Source organism: Calonectris borealis, chromosome 5 (genome assembly GCF_964195595.1).
Source record: "Calonectris borealis chromosome 5, bCalBor7.hap1.2, whole genome shotgun sequence".
In the NCBI taxonomy this organism is placed as follows: domain Eukaryota; kingdom Metazoa; phylum Chordata; class Aves; order Procellariiformes; family Procellariidae; genus Calonectris; species Calonectris borealis.
The window spans coordinates 4,801,045-4,818,959 of NC_134316.1; the positions used below are offsets into that span (position 1 = coordinate 4,801,045).

Consider the following 17,915-nt stretch of genomic DNA (forward strand, 5'->3'; position numbering starts at 1 on the left):
GGCGTTCAGGCGGTCTCTCTCCAAGATGCTTGGCATCTCCCTAGATAAAAGGGATGCAGGGAGCGCTTCGGGGAGGAGAGGCTTCTTGCGGCGAGGGCGCTGGCTTCTCTATCAGCGTGCGGAAACCCACAATTAAATAGCTGAAAGCTTTAAAATGGTCACTTAAGGCTTCTGGGTTTTTCCCTCTCCTGTAATCAGTGCTTTTTTTAGGTGATGTTTCAAATCAATGATGATAAGAAATGCAGCTCTGGGTTTATTGCTGTAGCACCCTGGTCCTGCCTCTCCAGAGCTGCCTGTTCTGCCACATGGGGATTTAGCAGAAGGGTCTCAGCTTCTCCACCGAACATCATGCCCATCCCGTCCCCTGTCTTTGAAGCCCTGGCTCCTGCTGCCGTGGGATTGTGTGAGGTTCAGCTTCTCCGAGAGCTGCAGAGGAGAGCTGTTTCAGGGTGACCAAGCTGCGTGGGAAAGGCGTAACAAGGAGGCAGGGTGAGAAGAGTCGTGAATATATTTGCAGTCGGTCTGTTAAAACTCTCCAGGGATTATTTTTTGGGGGGTTCTTGTGGTTTTTCCATGCCTGACAGTTCGGAGGCTTTGCAGTGGGAAGAGGTGGCTTCAGAAGGGATCTGGTTCCTCGCGTCGAGAGCTGGAAGCACGGAGGTCTGATGGGTGCAGCGGGTTAATCATTGACAGTGGCTGGAGCTCCGCAAGGTGTGTTAGGTCTTGAAAGGATGCTTTTCAAAAACCCCTTTGTGTTTCTTCTGCGCACAGACTTACCTCGTAGCAGAAGTAGCGACCCACCTCTTGCCCAAAGGGGTCTCCAAGTATTAGCAGAAGGTGCCAAAACCCAGGCAACAGCCAAATTACTCCGCAGTGCCCGAGCTGCCGCACTGCTGAGATTTTTCCTAAATTCTCCAGAATTAGGTGTGCCCAGCACTGGAACAGGAGCATTTGTGGGTCTGTCAGCAGGGGCTGTACAGCCCTGCACTTTACCCTGGTCTTCTGCTGGAAGGCTGCGTCCTTTCCCCATCTCCGCCGCTCGCTTTGCCGCAGCATCCCCTGCCGTAAGTCCCGGCGCGGCAGCCTGTCGCGAATGAGTGGTTCAAGGCCGCTTAAAGAATCACGGTCAAAGGTATTAGCAAAAAGTGGGTTTAGTAGGAATTCATAAAAATGCGACTTAACGAAGTTCGATGGCAAGGTTCACTCTATCACTTACTACACGGATGAAACAAAGGAAAATCGAGTTAGAATCGAGCTAGAATGATTTATACAGAGACCGAAGACGCAAAAGGGTAAGGGGGACCATCCCGTTGAGTCACGAGGTTCAGAGCAGACCCCCTTGCTTTCTGAACTCCTGATGGAGCTTAGGTTCACTCCTAGTCCCAGACTTGGGCAACGGTTTATGTCTAAGGGATTAGACGTGTCTAGCAGCAGTCTTAAGGTTCATTCACAGTTTTAAGGTGGATGACAGGATTTTAGCAACACTTAATCATTGACTAATTTAACATTTACAAAGTAAGTTAGTAGAGTCTACTACAATCACAACAGTGACTTAATTACAGATTCGAGATGGTAATATTTATACTATACTTGCTAGTGGGCACCTCCATCAATTCACACACAGAGACACAAAGATATATAAATATACAAATATACCTGCTAAAAACTGCCCTCGAGTTCAGTGAAATACATCAAATGTCTCGGCATTTCTCAACGGGCGAGGGGTTGAGCCTCGAGGAGTGAAGGGTTTCAGCCCAGGTCCCGTCGTCAGCTTTTGGCGACAGTTTTCCAAATATTGCAAACTCGAGAGTTGGCGAGCTCTGAGAGATGTTCCACTCAGAGGGAGATGCTGGTCGCAGCCCGCTGTGGTCCAGGAGAGCTCCAAGGGCTTCACTCAGGACCACTGTTCCTAGGGTTGCAAGACGGTTGGCTTTAGTCATCCGTAAACTTCCATCCTGGCCACAGTCCGAGTGGGTGGTTACTAGAATTTCTCAAAATTCCGGTAACAATGGTGCCGTTCCACTGGAGCTACGGTTCAGATAAGGATGTCAGGGGATGACGAATTATCCCCGCTCTCGTTCCCTGCCTTGGCCAGGCAGCAGGAGCTCCTGGGACGGTCAGTGCCGCTCCCCACCTCAGCCATGCAAGAGTGCCCGGTACGGTCAAGGGACGCTTCATTGCCCAACTCATTACACCAAGGCCAAGGCCTAAGATCCTGAGATCGTAGAGCGGCCCAGGAGAGAGCCGGGGGGGAATGCACCACCGCACAGCCCTTGCCCGATCCGGTCCTTCCCGGCATCCCATGGTAGCTGCGTTTCATGGCGCTGGGGCAGCTCACTCACACCGTCTTGGTCTGAGCTGCAAGTTATAGAGTCCATATTCAGGGAAGCTTTTCCCCAAGCGTCACACCGGGGTCAACACGTATTTCTAAGGCTGAGAGGCTTTGCAGAGGCATCTGAACACATCTTCAGCCCAGTCTACTCCTAAATGTTAAGCTGTTGTAACTCCTGCTCACGTATTTTGGGGCAGCATGTTCAGGCAACCCGCGGGCTGAGCTGGAGATGACCCAACCACGCTTCGTGTGTTAGTTCATAAGCTTCCTTAACGCAATATTTGCTCGGACACAAGCACAGTAAGTCCACAGACAGATGCTAAAAAATAAATACGGCAGTCAGCCTTTGTCCCAGCCCCTTGAGTCAATCAATACATCCATTAATCTTTTATTCCAAAGCAAAGCCCTCAAACTGTTACTGTTTGTTTAGGTTTTAGTGTTATTATTTTTAAATTCTCCCTCTTACTTGGAGGTGTTTATCTGGGCCGGGGCTTAATCCAGCAACACCCTGCAGGGCACAGCCCTCCTCGACCCGTCCCCGCAAAGGCACTGCCTGTTCCTGACGCCGAAATGGGGCAAAGTCTTTCCCGGAGGAGTAACGTGGTGATCTTGCCCGAGGTACTTTTGTCTGGTTTTGTGGCATAATTAGGTATAACACTATTTCGGCGTCGGGTTTAAATATGGGTAGGTGAAGCTCACGTGACAATTTGCTTTGTGCTGTCCTTGTCTTTGACTCGACCTAGACCCAGGCTTTGAGACTTGGTTCAGGCTTGGTTCATCTCCAGCTCTCTCTTAACGGTGCTGGCTGGTGTTAGCCAAGGTTTGAGGAGATGTTGCTGGAGTTCTCCAGCCTTTGCAGGGCAAGTCTGGAGTGCTCTGAAGGAGTCACTCTCGATTTACCACAGTGATGGTGATCCAGGAGCGGGACCAGCATCGTAAGTGATGGGTTTGGAGAAATCTGAGGACAGGGACTCACCCGAAGCGATGGAAGTTCATGCCCATTCACTGCATCACCGTAATGGCCTCTCTCTGCTTTCTCAGCCCATCCCGCAGAGCTTGAGCTGCAACTTTAAACCAAGCTTTAGTGTGCCGGGACTAAACGTAGCCTCAGCGTGGGCTTGGGAGCGCAGGTGGGCAGGAGGCCAGAGCTGCTCCAGGCGCGGTGGGACAGGGTGAAGCCCAGAGCTCCGGCTCTGCGGCCGAGTCAGGGGGCGGTTGCAAAACGCCTGGGTTGCACAACGCCTTTGCAGTGGAGACGGGGCCTGGAAACTCTGAAAGGACAGAAAAAAGCAGCTGGCTTTCAAAGCTGCAGACCGACAGCTTCTTGCATGAGGGCTCTGGCTCCTTCCCTTCCCCTGTGTAATTGGTTCCACCTGAGCATGATCTGATGGCGCCGGTTTTGGTTGTCAAATGGAAGTACAGCGTAGCTTAACCCTATGTTTTCCGCCTGCTCGGAAGGGAATATGTGCAGAGGAGAAGGAGGGTCTGCTGTTAAATATGCTTGTCCAGCGCTGAGAAGGTGGGGTGCGGGTACGCTGGTCTGAATTGGACTGTGAGGTCTACGAGCAAGAAAAGAGAAAGAAAAGCGATAGCGATAGCAACTCCAGTTGGCCATAGCGAGCCTGTTGAACCACAGCTAAAGAGGTAAGGATTCGGTTCCTGACTCTGACATGCATCTGCTGGACGAGTGTCTTGGTCGTCTGCTCCCAGTATATAACCTGGGGATAACAGTATTACTTCTTTTATCGACGTATGGTGAGATTTTCCTATGTTCTTACCTCTGGGGTGGTGCCAGGGCTCTTAAACTCCCCGTGGAGAGCAGGTTCCCAGGGACAAGTCTCTGCCCAGCGGCAGAAGGTCTTGGTTTTACTGCAGGAGCAACAGTAACTTGCCCCAAACATTGAATTAAGAGCCAGATGTTGCAGGCTCTCTCTGGCAGAGGAGTGAGGACCTCCTTAAGCCAGCACCTGCCCAGAAGAAGAGGCGGTTCAGTGCCAAGCACAGGCAGCACTTCAGCCAGGGTGAGGGTCACCAGTTGTCACCCTGCCTGGGGGACAGGAGCTCTGCCCAACCTCTGTGTGGGCTGTAGCGGTGCCATAAAGCAATGGCACATCGGGTTCCCTGCTGGGGGATGGCCCTAGAGAAGGTAGCAGCACTTGGTCTTACTGGAGCCTTGTGTATCTAGGAGTCTATCTCCTGACTGTCCTTCCAAAAAGAGGAGGAGGTCCCTGGACTGGTAATGGTGGTATCGGAGTGTGTGACTGGTGGTGCCCCGCAGTCCTGTCCTTGGGTGAGCACCCAACGTATCCCTGGTGTGTGCGCCCTGGGTCGCATGGAGTGGCACCAATGCCTGGAGGTGTGGTGTGGGTGGCACCAGGGGACGAGGTGATGGTGTGCAATCACAGGTCAGTGATGGATAGATACAGTCAGAGACCTTGCTATGGAATATCCCGCAGAGCAGAAACCTCGGCATTGGGACTGTGTTCATACAGGCGAGATGTTGCAAACTCTTTGGTATTGCAGTGTCGCTGTGCTGCCTGGCTTCCCCTGTGAGTGAACAGAGAGTCCTTGGACCAGCAGCCACCCTTCCGCTTCTGCGCAAACGGGAAAGATGCCGGGTGCTCAGGCCTGCTACACCCTTCCCATGGGAGTCTCTGCCAGAAAACTGATGTTATTTGTCTATGAGGAGAGAGGGGAGGAGAGTGAGCAGTGCAATGCAGGAGAAATACTCACCTATATAACCTCCTTGTCCCGAAAAAGAAAAATGTCTTATCTTGTCCTAGAGCTGAAGAGAAGGAATAAATGGGCGTACTTCCTTCCACGCACACCAGTCCAGGTTCATGGCTCTCCCCCTGCACCTGCCAGCCCTCGAGAAATGCTTACATTTCAGAGTCATGCTCAGGTGGCACCAGCAAGATGTACTGGTGATCTGGAATTCCCCGTACCGCAAGAAATGTAGAGATACTGGTGGCAGCAGGGCACCCTGCAAAAGGACCGTCCCGTGGACTCTTATATGAAGATCCCACCAGGGACTGCTGGCTCTGGGGCAAGCCCAGTGCCGGCTTGTGGAGACCCTGCCGTCCTGGGAAGGGCTTTCTGTCGTGTTGCTCTTTGTCAGAAGAGGCTCAATCCCAACTACTGCCCTACAGGCAGATCTGCAGCTACAGTCAGCGTGTGTGTGCGTGACGTGGCTTGCTGGATTTTGCCTACATTTGCCCTAGTTATGGACTCCCTCATGAGAGAGCAGATGAACAAGATGGTAGAGCTCTTCCCCAGGTCATCAGGGAATTGAGGTGGAAGAAAGGACACCAAGAAAGCACTTGTCATGAACGGAGCGTGGGTTTCCTGACTCTTCCTCCCCTACACTGTTGTGCAACAGCTCACTGCCTACCACCGGAGATGACCCTGTCGTCGTACCCAGTATCCAAACTGAGCTTGATAAGGGGATAACTGCATGTTTTAACCCACAGGACCACCCTGATTTCTGTTGGGTTGACGAGCAGCTTGCGACTACAATGCTCTCCTCTGTGTAGATTTGCAATGACACACGAAGGGGATTGTGTGTCCTCGGCGTGTATTTGACTTACACAGGGCGACACGTTTCCTCCCATGCAAAGTTAGCAAAACATGCCGTTCTGCTTGCTCAAAAACAAAGAGTGCAAAAGTCTTAATAAGGTTACAACAGTGAAGCAAACAAATGTACTGTTCTTGCCGGGGGGGCATTAGCTTCGTACTCGGGAATTGCCTTCAGAAACTTGTTCCGCAGTTGGCCTGAGACTTGAGACTTGGCACCCTGGCACTCCTCCTGCCAGGTGGGGACACCTCTCGTGTTTGCTTTTTTTCTCTTTTACTGGTGGACTGAGAAAAGCTCGTTGGCCTTTATTACACTTGAGCTTTTCAGGGGTGGTAGATGGGGGCATTTGTTGTCTTGCTCATGCCCTCTAGTGTTGCACATAACCGTTGGAGAACATCTCTAGGAGTCACCCACTTTGCCAGGGTCCCATCGCTACAATATCTTGCTAATTCTGTAGCTTAAAAACAGAGTCGTTGTACAAAAAGATAATGTGTTTTGTTTTCTCAAATCAGAATATTCTCATGCAGAATATGCACAAATACAACAGCAAACAGGACTGAGAATGAGGACAAGATAGAATCATAGAATCATTTAGGTTGGAAAAAACCTTTAAGATCATCGAGTCCAACCGTAATCTTCTACTCCACCTCTGAACAGCAGATACAGATGTCCAAAATCAAAAGAGAGCAAGCCGTGCCCGTTCTCCATGAGCTGGTCTGCTGGCCAGGATGTTTTTAGTTGATGGGCCAGCTACGTGTGCTTATCCCACCCATGCCCAGCTCCCACCCTGCCCAGACCTGGTCTCCAAGCAGGGCGGCCAGGTGAACCATCCTGCCCTGGGACCACAGCAGCCCCCGAGGTGGTCATTGGCCGGTCGGGTGCAGGGAGGGAGACTGCTTCCCCCGGGTCTGTGGGGTCCGGGCATGCAGCAGCAAGATACAGGCTGGGAAAATGGGTTTGTCTAAATGGAAGAGATCAGGGCAGCCCCATCATAGAGTCCCAGGAACAAGAGATAGGATGAGAGGAAATTGCCTCAAGTTGCGCCAAGGGAGGTTTAGATTGGATATTGGGAAAAATGTCTTCACCGAAAGGGCTGTCAAGCCTTGGAACAGGCTGCCCAGGGAAGTGGTGGAGTCACCATCCCTGGAGGTATTTAAAAGACGTGTAGATGTGGTGCTTAGGGACATGGTTTAGTGGTGGACTTGGCACTGTCAGGTTAATGATTGGACTCGATGATCTTAAATGTCTTTTCCAACCTAAATAATTCTATGATTCTATGATCTCTGCTGTGCGCTTGCTCACAAGGCCTCAATTTGAAGGTGCTTGAAGACACTTTGGGCAGGAGAGTGGTCTGGCCCTACCTTCTGGTCTGTCACCTTTCAGCATCTGTGTTGCTGCGTTCAGTGCTTCCCAACCCAGCGTATTGAAGTCTCCTGATGGACTCTTGTACTTGAGCAATGGTCAGAACCTGTTCTACCCTTGAGACTTCAGTTTAGCTGCCCCAGCGCTTTCTGTTCCTCCTTTGAGCCTGTTTTGGCACGTTCCCTTCAACTCTTTGCTCCCGGAGGGTCTCTCTTCTCTCTGTGTCTTTGGCCAAAAAGGGGGGTGGCTGACAAAGAGCAACATGGTGCTGAGGTCCCACCTGCAGTGCCTCTCCATGGGGGTCTTAGACTATCACCAAAGCTAATCCACCTAACTGTTGTCTTCTCAAAGACCACGCTCTGCACTGGAAGGGAAAAAGGGGAGTGGGGGATTTACACGGTGACAGAGTAACCCATCGACCCTTGCCGAACACTTGGCTTTGGACGTTGTCCCCAGTCTGGGAGTTGGTTGCTCTCAAAGTTGTTGCTCTCAACAGTTGCTCTCCAGTTCCCGTTCAGCTGGGACTCGCCGTTCACAGGTAGCATCGCCCGTAGGGGCTGCACAGCCATGCAGCCTTCGGGGCAGACGACGACGTTCCTTGCCTGCAGCGGATGGCTCTGGGGGGATGCGGTTGGCTGTGGGGGGGATGCAGGTAGCAAAGCAGAGCTGATGTTACCCCGGGCATCAGACAGCACAGAGACGGAGACGGGGTCCTCCCCGCCGTGCCCGCTGGGCTCTCACGTGGGAGCAAGTGACGACGAGGGGCATATGTGCAGCCTACAGCAGGCAGTGCTTTTGGGCTGTGCGCCGATCGGGCTGTAGGCAGGGTGTCGAGCGAGTGATGGATATACCTGCTTGCCAAAGCAGAGGGAGTAGGCAGGGAAGCGAACGCGTTTCCCACGAGCGTGCTGCAGCGAGTGGGTTTTCACGTGGGCAGCGGGCTGGATCTTGTGGTCCTGCCTCTGCTCGGCCCCTCGTCAGCCACGATGCTCGGAGGCAGAGATGTCGCCGGAAGGCGGAGGGGTCCTACTGCGGTCCCAAAGGGTAAGAGGGGAGGGGACCTCGGGGCTGGGCTCAGCGGTGACTGGCACCAGGTGATACTGCGGGTGGCACATAAGCATGCGTGGATGTCACCGGTTGCTTTTGGCTGCTGGTAGGTACAGACCCGCGCGGGTGCTCCTAAACCAGCCCTCACGACATCAAACGATGCTTCTAGGCACTTAAATAATTGGCGTAACCTGGCCGGCCATAGCCCCAGCAAACAGCCCCGTTGTTAGGGAAGCAGTGAAGGGGGTGGCGGTTGGTCTGGGTGGCCGGTGAAGAGGAGAGGGAGCACTGGGCCATCCCTCCCTGAAGAGGGCATGTCACACATGCATCCTCTGGACCATTCCATTGCTTCCTCCGAAGCCGGTATATGCAAGCTTTGATCCTTGCATGTAGCCACACGTGTCCTTACAGGGCACCGCTCCCAAATTCACGTACCCTACTGACAGAGCAATGGCTCCGCAGCTTCCTGGCTGGAATGAGGCCACCTAATTTGGGAACCTCTATTCCAGCAGTACCCGGGGACGCTCCCACCCTCTTGGCTTGTGACATCCCGGTGCAATCACCGACCGTAAGCGCTCAGGGCAGGGACTGCGTGCCCTGGTTTTAGCCGTTAGCACGTTGCTTGTCCATTGGCAGTGGGGGGAGTTTGAAGCTTGTGACTCCCACACCACCTCTGCTTTCCTTACAGCAACCCGGGTGTCTCGGGGAGGGGCGTTAAGAAGCAGCAGCGATGGTTTTGTGCATTATCCTACGGTCCTTGGGATTCCTGTCGCCAATGAAGCACGCTTCTGACCTGGAAGCGGTGCAGAAACCCTCTGCATCACCGCCGTGGGGGCACCGACTGGGAGCCGGGTACCCAGGGATGCTCCTCAGCACCTCCGCTATTAAGTTATGTCCATAAAGTGCCGGACGAGTAATGCCTCCAGCTGCCTACAGCTAGGGATTGCTCTCACCAACTCACCCCTGGGCTCCTAGTTGCCAGCAGGCACTTCTGAGGTGCCCAGCAGGCAGCTGCAGAAGGGGAGGAAGGGTCCGTGCTGGCACAGGCATGCAAACCCCCCCCTAAAACCCTTTTGCTCCTCCACGACAGCCTCGCCACACCACCTTTCCCCAGCCGTCCCTCGCAACATCATAAAAATCAGTTTTGTGATGTTTTCCTGAGCATCTTCACGGGGCGAGGGAGAGAATCGCCTCTCCATCGCTCATCCTTAGAAACCGTGCAACTCTAGGCTCTGGCAAGTAAAGAACTGGAGACAGAGGAGCTCTCCAGCCATCAAAGAGCAGCCGCAGAGAAATGGCAGGAGGGCAGCGGGGAGGGAAGGGAGTGCTGGGGTTTGGATTCATCCGAAGCGACTCCAGTCTCCCTCCCGACTGCAGCGTTGCACGGGGACTTGCTGCGTTCTCCTGACTCAGTAACACGCTGCTATTTAATTAACTTCTGACTTCTGGTTTAAAGGAGCAGTGCACAAAATAGTTATTTACTTCATTTGGAAATTCTTTTAATCGTTACCATAATTATAGCTTCCTCCTCTTCTTTTTTTTTTTTTTTTTGGATATTTTTCTTAGCAGGGGGGAGGGAGGGAGGGAGGGAGGGGGAATATTTGCCGCTCTCCTTGTGGTTATCACATCCTTCAAATTACTAAAAGAGGCTGGGATAATAGGTCTGGTGATTATATATAGGCACCATCTGCTCTGTGGCTGCTTCCTATCAAAGTGCAGTTAGGAGAGTGCAAGAAGGATATTTTCTCTCCAGCTATATTAAGACTCTGTTTTCATCTCGGCTCGAAAGCAAAGCTCTCTGCATGCAAATGGATCAAATGCGCTGTAATCAATGGCTCAGTTTTGGCAGCCTCCAAGCTGAATTTTTTTTTTATTATTTCATTTTCCCCTCGAGTTTGCTGTTTCCATTCGTTACGCAATTTTATTCGAGGCTGGTTGCTCTGCTATGGTTTTCTTGTAACCATAGTCCCCCCCCGTTTGCTGAGCAATATAGTCTCGTGTTAGCCGGCGCAGAGATCTGTGTCATAACTCAAATGCAAGGCAATATCTGAGCAATCGGGAATGTTTTGGAGGATGACGAGGGCAGATTTTTAGGATGCATATTCTGTCGGTACGTAGAGGAGGTGGAAAGCTGAGCTGAGTTAATTTGGAGCAATAATGGGAAAGAATTAATACGTGTTTTATGATAGCAGCCGTGGCTATCCCATTGCTGCTGGGGACTGTTGGGGAGCATTGCAGAGCTCGGAATTTGGGGCAATACAGGGAATCCTGAGGTGTCCCTGCCCGGCAGCATCTTTTGCATCTTCTCCTGTGGGAAACTGGATGCTGTATTTGCCTGACTCAACAGGCTTTTCTTCTTTCCTGGAGCTGGTGGGATTTTATGCTCTTGGAAGAAGAAGATAGAGGAGAAGGAATAAGACGTCACCAGCCCGGAGGGTGCTTGGGACGGGGCGTGCGAGCCCCCGAGAGCTGGAGGTCAGAGGAAACTGATAAGGCTGAAACACAGAGGAATTTGTCTTGCGAAATCCGGGCCATGGTGCTACAAGAGAGGAGGACTAAATGGCTTTTTTGAATGAGTGAAAGTGGGTAAAAAGAGACGAGGGAGGAGAAAATGTCAAATAAGTAGGCAGGGGTGGAAAAGGCTACAGTGCTGTAGCAAAGTCCTGTTTCTTTCTGGGTAAAATTTCCCTGATAATGTGAAATCAGGCTGTGGCACGTACATCATGTAAGATGCACGTTGTCCTCCTGCTCCTAAAGGTGCACTGTCTCCCTGCACTCGCTCCACGGATTTTTAATGACTCCTTAGGGATTATTGGATCCCAGTTTCTTGGGGCAATTCCAGAGGTTTCCCATTCACCCCTTCCTCTCGACTGGCTTAAGACCCTTCTTTTCTTACTCCCGGTTTCCCACAGGTTGCATATTGCTACGTAAAAGATGTACGTCTTCCAGCTTGGCCTCCTGAAATGATTGTAACTGATAGAGGGGTTTCTCCATCTGAAGCGTAACCTGTGGTAGAAGCTGATCGTAGAATCACAGAATCATAGAAGCTGATGCTGTTGGTGGTCTCGGCAGGCAGATGCTCCTCAGACCAGGGATCTTATTAGCAGCTGGTGGAGGCAGTGGGGAGCGCTGGCTGCTGCTTGGGCGGAGCAGATGCTCTTGGACATCTCTTCTGGGTGGAAAAGGACCGTAGGAAGGAGAGTTTCTGCATCCCAGCGGTGTTCATCTGGCTTGATCAGTTAAACAGGGGAGGAATTTCCCCTGGCAGCCTGTAGCAAAAAATCGGTGAATCCTGGGATGGTTACGGAGGCTTGGTTCAGCACAGCAGCGTTGTTACTAACGGACCGGGATTCCCCAGGAGCGAACACTGTTTTTTCTGTGGTTTGTGTATAAACGTATGAGAGAAACCACATTTATTGGCCTGGAGATCAGGGCGTTGTGTTTACCCAGAGAGCAGCGTGGTTTCGGGCAGCGCCTTCTTGCAACGTGCCTCTAATCCTCCATCCCCAACGCCGATTCCCATCTCCCGACGCCGACGCCTTTTGTCTGCGAGTTAAATCGCGGTCGGGATTCACACCTGGTCTGTCTTGCTCCCACCTTGCCAGATGCTCTGGTGGGAAACCCCACGCAAGGACCTCGAAAGCAGCTCCCGAGCTCCTGCTCCTCGGCGAGATGAGCTGGGCTTCCTTCCAGAAATGCATCCCGTCGGATTGCCGAAGCCACCAAGAGCTGTGTTTACACGTCTTTAGATGCAGCCCCGCTCCTGCTGCCACACAAATGAGTAAATAACAATAACAACAATCCCTGCCGGAGCCAAACAGTGGATCCACGTGTGCTCGTGCCACACAGGGGCTCGCAAAACCCTCTGCGGTCGGCAGGGACGTCCCCTTCCCCGGCTGAGCCTGGACGGGGCCCCGCACGCACTGCTCGGAGAGAGCAGCAACAAACGGGTTATTGTTTCTCTGTCCCATTTCTTGAACAGGAAACTGTGTTTAAAAACGTCATTTTTTTAAAAAAGTTTGCTTGACAGGCTTTTCTGCAGCCTATGCTTCTTCCTAATTTCTCTGCTCGAGGCAGCACTCTGCTTATATCTTGTATTTTTTTCCTAATACACACAACTACCCGGTGGCTGCTTGCGTTTAGGACCTTTGGGTTCACCCCCCCATGGCTTATATCAGCGCCTGATTCAGAAGCAAGGACATGGTTTATCCGGCACCGTACGAACACAGTTAAAGTCACAGCCACAAAACCCGGGGAGGAAAAAAAAAAAAGGCACAAAGAAAAGGCTCCAAGGGTTAGGGGATGTTGAGCCGAAAAATGTTCCATCGGGTTCTGCTTCGGCCGCGCTGGAGCTGCCTGCGGCGGCGTGGAGAGCGGGTGAATGAGGTGCCCAGGAAGGAGGCTGGGTGCCAGCCGGGCAGCGTGACCCACCGGCGGCTGTTTCCAAGGGTCCTCGGCACAAAAACGCTGGAAAAGCCGCGAGCGTTGGTCTGCCAGCGCGGGGGAGCCTTCCTGGAGGGGACGATGCTTCGTGACCGGGGTAGCAAGGGGGAGGCGGAGGAGAGGACCGAGTTGAACTTGGCGGTGGCTTTGTGAGGGGGATTGCAGGAGCTGCTCAGTGTTCCCCCTCCCCGGGGGTGCCTCCGGGCTGCACAAGAGACCGTGTGGCCTCGGTGGATTAAAAACATCCCCGCTTCCTATAGCAAATTGGGGTCAAGCTGCTGCTCCAGGTGCCTCCGGACTAGAAAAGGAATTGTACATGATCGGACGCTGCCTGAGGATGCATCATAACCAGCTTTGCAGCCGAGAAGTGCCATTTTTAGACTAAAATAAAAAAAAAACCATCTCCCAAAGAGTCCAGCATGCACCTTGCAGCGTTTTTTCCTTTCCCCAGCCGTGGGGAGGACATTATTCTGAATTGTAATCTGCTGTACGGACTGTGCGCTGGTATAAAGGGTTGTGAGGTTGTTGTAAAGGTCCCCTGGGTGTCGGGGACCCACTGGGGACCGTGTGGCGGTGGAGGGTACACCGGGACCGGAGACCGTCTGAATGTGCCTCTGTACCCAGCAATGGGTCTGGCTCTTGCTGGAAACGCTCACATCAACCCCACGCGCGTCTTGTCAAGGACTTTAAGCCAGGTTTAGTGAAGGGTGCGCCTTGTCGGCCGTCGCACGCCGCTTGGAGGAAGGTCTGCCTGCAGAGCCCAATTCCTTGGCTCTAATTACAGGAATGGGTGGCTTTTTCCTTCTCAGGCTGAAAAATTGGCCCAAAACCCTGAGAAACCACAACACAAACGTCTGACGCTGTTCCACATGGTCTTCAGCGAACAAAAACCCTCTTGAAATTAGCCCTTGCCTACCAAAATAGGCAACACCACTTCAAAAAGGAAGAGAGAAAAAAAAAAACACCCTGAAACCCAGGACTTCACAAGGAAAGCACTTGCAGCCTCAGAGTTTCTCTAAGCACGTTGCCGTGCCCGCCAGCCCAGCCAGCGTTGGGTCTGTGATAAAGCCGGTTTTGCCCGGGGAGGTGGCGGTCCCACAGGGATGCTCCTTGCTGCTCCGTCCCTGCGGCAGCGTGGGCTGCATCCGCCTCCTGCGATGGGGAGCTCTGCACGCCGGGACGGTTGCACGGTCGCCGTCACTCCTTCTCCATCCTCTTAGTTTTTTTTCCCTTGGGAATATTAAGCCGAGCTTGGTTTGAAGCCTGAGAGCGCTTCGGCAACACCTCATACATCTCAGCACTGTTGGCTCCGGGTTATTTATCGCGTTTTTCCCTAGGATGCAAAACATCCCAAGCTCATCTCAAAGGCGTTATATTTAGCAGCGTCTGCTGGGTTGCAGCTGACCCCGATCTGGAGGAGCTTTCTTGCAAGGAAACATGGTCTGGCGTGGGCTAAGCGCAACCCCTGCGGCCGTTCAGAGCCGCGGTGGTGGAGCGAAGAGGCGATACCAGCCTGCTTATCATGAGGAGGACCGTGATCTGCCCTGGCCCCCGTCCCATCGGATACCCGGGTGGAAGGAGCCGGACCAGGCAGTGCCTTCGCAGAGTGACTGGTGGGTCCCTGGGGAGCGGACGGCTCTTGCACCGCCTAAATGAGCCTGCGGCTGGCAGGAAAACACTTTAAACCAGAAGTGGGACACGCTTACAAGTTGTAGGGGATCCATGTGCCAGCGTGGCTTGCACTTTGGAGCGGTGGTTTCCTCTCTTTGTTCGTCTGGCTCGCACCGCCGCGGCGCTCAGAAAGGCAGGCGTGCCTCTGGCCGCCTCCTGGAAGCTTATCTTAGTCTAGAAGAATATATTAGATTTCCTTTTTAAATTAAAGCTTTATATTTTTGTGATTAAAAAAAAAATAAAGAAGCTTGAGCGTAAGGTTATAAACTCACACTTGGTTTTCTTCTGCTGAAGTTAAAGCACACACGGACCATTTATTTTAGCAAGAATAAGTGACTTGTCCCAGCTCAGCTGTCGGCAGCCCTGGGTTCACCTTGGACCATCCAAAAAGCGCACAGGATTGTCAAAAGCAGGACCTACACTAAACTGACACCTTGAAAATCATCAGCTACATCCTCTATTTCCAGAAACTGAGGGCATGAACACAAGCAGCAGCGTTAATAAATATGCACATTTATTAATCCCCTTTCTGAGGGTTACAAATTAAAAGAGGGAGAGGTGTGTGCACGCCAGGCAGGTCCCATCCCGGGGTTCGCAGCATTTTTAAGCCTGAGTGCTGATGGCAACTGGTAAGAGGGTTTGCAAGAAACCGTGTTGCTCACCAGTGTCTGTTACAGCCAGAAAGGCTTAAGCGGAGCCTAAAGTTAGGCCGGTGCTAAGAGCTCTTAAATAATCTATGTCTGGTCCCAGGAGTAGCCAGGGTGGTTTCAAAGAGCTGGTGACTTTTTCTGCTTGTGGCATCCTTTGCAGAGGAATTATCCCTACCGCACCTCGTGAAGTTGTGTGAATTGACTCATAGTTCAGTAAAAATGCTTGTGGTTTAGTAAAACGTGGTCTGTTGGACTCCAGCGTTGCGTTATCTCGGGGAAAGAAGGGGAACTAATTTTTATATGTTGCACTGGATGATTTCTAAGTGTTCCTGGTCATCCTGCAGAGCTCATTATTTCTCCTCCAGCCGACACTGGCTTCTAATTAGGGGACGTGAAATTAAGATGGAAGAGCAACAGCTTGCAAGGGTATTGCTGCTCGGGAAGGAATCTGGGCTGGATTTAAGCCAAAAATATCCTCTTGTTTGCAAGATTTTGGTGGGGAGAGGATGGCTTAAACACTGCAGGGGACCAGCTTATAAGAGGGAGGACTAACAGAGCAGCCCTTCGCCTCCTAAAAGGGGGCAATTAGCTCCTGTCCTCCTTGCCCGTTCTCTCATTCATTCAAAGGGCACAAATATTTCCTACACCAAATTCGGGGTGGCTTCTATCCCCCCAGCCGTGCGACCGTGGCTGGGGGCAGCAGGCACAGAAAGGGCTCCGGACTGTGCCACTGCGATGCTCAGCCCTGGTGATGCATTTCAACTGATTTATCTGTTTTTTTCCCATATTTCCCCCCATATGTTTTTTTTTTTAATGCTAAATATTTTTTTTCTCCTGGAAGGGTGATGTGACATCTACAGAGCCCCGTTACGGTGCTGCTTTTGGGGTACAATTGCAAAGCCAAGAGCTGAAATAGCTTGGCCAAGACCTTCTTAAATCCATTGATTTCCCCATCAGGATGCATCACAACTTCAGGAAACATAACACCGCTCTGAAAACAATCCTGGGTCCTCATTGACATCCGTTTCTGCCAGGAGACCTCTAGAAGATGTTTCTATAGTTATTTAATGGGCAGGGAACAAATTCTTCACCGTAAGCCATCCCCCTTGCTTCGCTGCACAGCGTGGTCTTGGTGTTATGTGCTGGTAGAAGAAAACGCTTTCAGAAATAGGAACAATTTAGAAGTTGCAGAAATCCGCAGGTTTTTGGCCTTATCCATCAGCGGCATGTGGCACCGGCTGCTTTTTACAGGTGCTTAATAAATGCAAACGAGCTCTGGTGTTTTTCTCTCCCCTCCTTTTATAGCCCTGCTACTTGCTCATTTTCATTTGGCTTCTGGTCAGCAGAGGTGGCTTTGATGGTGGGTTTTCCCCCAGGCTTTAGCTGGGAATTAAACCCAGCTTAACTTTTACAGCACACTACACCTGGCTGGGGGTTTTCCACCAAGACTCGTTTATATTAGGAAATAACACGTGGAGGAACCGTGAGTGTTTTTGATGAACTCCTACCAGTGGAAAAAGGGGGCTAGGGAGCTTCACATTGGAGCTTTAGGGGGAAAAGCAACAAGAATGATTAATTTCCCTGGGATTTTGTAGAGATTTAAGAAATTTGATTTTGAAAGAAAAATTGAAAAGTTTTTGCTTCAGTCTTATATGGGCTGGAAGGTCATTTTAACCCCTTTGCCCTCAAATTTTCCTGGAGCAGAAAGTCTGCTTTTCATTTCATCTACCCCCCGATGAAGCTTACAGCTGCTAGTTTTGAGAAATTAGAGTCTTTCTGCAGAATTTGCTCTCGCCTCTAGAAATGAGTCCTTGCTAACAGACCAGTGCAAGATGTTTTGTTAGCCGGCACGATGTGAACCCCGCGTCTGTACCCAGGGGCACGTTGAAAATAGCAGCGTTGCCTTGGGTTTGATGCAAACCAGAAAGGACCCTCCCGTAACACGGGATCCAGAAGTTGTCCCAGTTATCCCAGCGGGCTCGGCTGAGCGACAGCTAAATCCAGAGATTTTTTTGGTCTCAGCGATCGGGAAACAGCCCCCATGAAGTTCAACTAATTTCATTGAGAATAATTGCAATAAAACATTAAACAAGTGTTTTACATCCTAAATCCGTACATTAAAATACATTAACTGCCTTTATGGTTTAACCAATAGTTTAATGACTTTGTGAATGATGGAATTTGAATTTTGTTAAGCCAACAGACCAATCTTTTCATATATTTTTCATTACGGGAAACAAAGATAGTTTGTCCGTATCCATCTTTTCATCTAAATACCATGTATTATCCCTACTAACCAACAGACCCGAGAAAAAGTTATCTAAATCTTTAAGGAGATGATAACTAAAAATGAATGAGACAGTATGGAAGAAGAGAGGTGAAAAACAGAGACCATTCAGTAAAAATCGTATTTAAAGATCTATTCAAGTTGCAACACTTCTACCAAAAAGTGTCAGAAAATCTATGATTTGGTTTTTTTTAATACTTCAGCCTACATAAGACGTATTTCTGCACTTGACTGAAAGGCAAGTAAATACCTACCCATTGTAAAGCCTTTCTCGAGGAATAACTCCAAATCATAAGAACTGGTGCGTCGCTCTTTTCCTAGCGGCGTTAAAAGTTATTTGTTAAAAACAAATTGAACTTGGTGGTACCAAAATTTCAGCCAGGAAGTACAAACCCTTATAGAACTGGGAAGGAAAAGCGCATCCAAAGCTTTCCAAAGATCATTTTTTGGGGGATTCAGCCTCACCTCTTTGTCATGGGTGTATTATTTTCACCGTTGCTTTGGGTGTTTGCTTTTGCGGAGGGTTAGAAGGCGTGTGCTTGGAAGCGC

At 51.0% G+C, this 17,915-nt stretch overlaps 1 protein-coding gene across 3 annotated transcripts in view; it reads left to right on the forward strand.

Moving 5' to 3' along the window:
- Window positions 1–17,915, forward strand: part of SAMD4A (sterile alpha motif domain containing 4A) — a 106,038-nt gene that overhangs the window by 65,799 nt on the left and 22,324 nt on the right. The window lies entirely within an intron of this gene.